This window comes from Charadrius vociferus, unplaced genomic scaffold (genome assembly GCF_000708025.1).
Source record: "Charadrius vociferus isolate BGI_N301 unplaced genomic scaffold, ASM70802v2 scaffold41, whole genome shotgun sequence".
Classification (NCBI taxonomy): Eukaryota; Metazoa; Chordata; class Aves; order Charadriiformes; family Charadriidae; genus Charadrius; species Charadrius vociferus.
Genome location: NW_009647013.1, coordinates 1,594,600 through 1,594,879, shown reverse-complemented (window position 1 = coordinate 1,594,879; position 280 = coordinate 1,594,600).

The following is a 280-nucleotide window of genomic DNA, read 5'->3' as shown; positions in this document are numbered from 1 at the left end:
CATGGCCTTGGAGGGGGGGGGCAGGGCATGTGTGAGGGGTCCCCGCGGCTTTGGAGGGGGCAGCGGTGTCCCCAAACCTTTGGCGGGGCTCTACGGGACCCCCAAGTCTTTGAGGGGGGGTCCCCCCAAGTCCTTCGGGGGAGTCTCTAGGGTGCAGCAGGGTCCCCAGTCCCTTTTGGGGGGTCTCTGTAGGGTCCCCATGGGAGGGACCCCCAGGGGTCGGTGGGGTCTCCAAGCCCTTGAGGGGGTGTCTCTGGGGGGTCCCCAAGCCCTTGAGGGG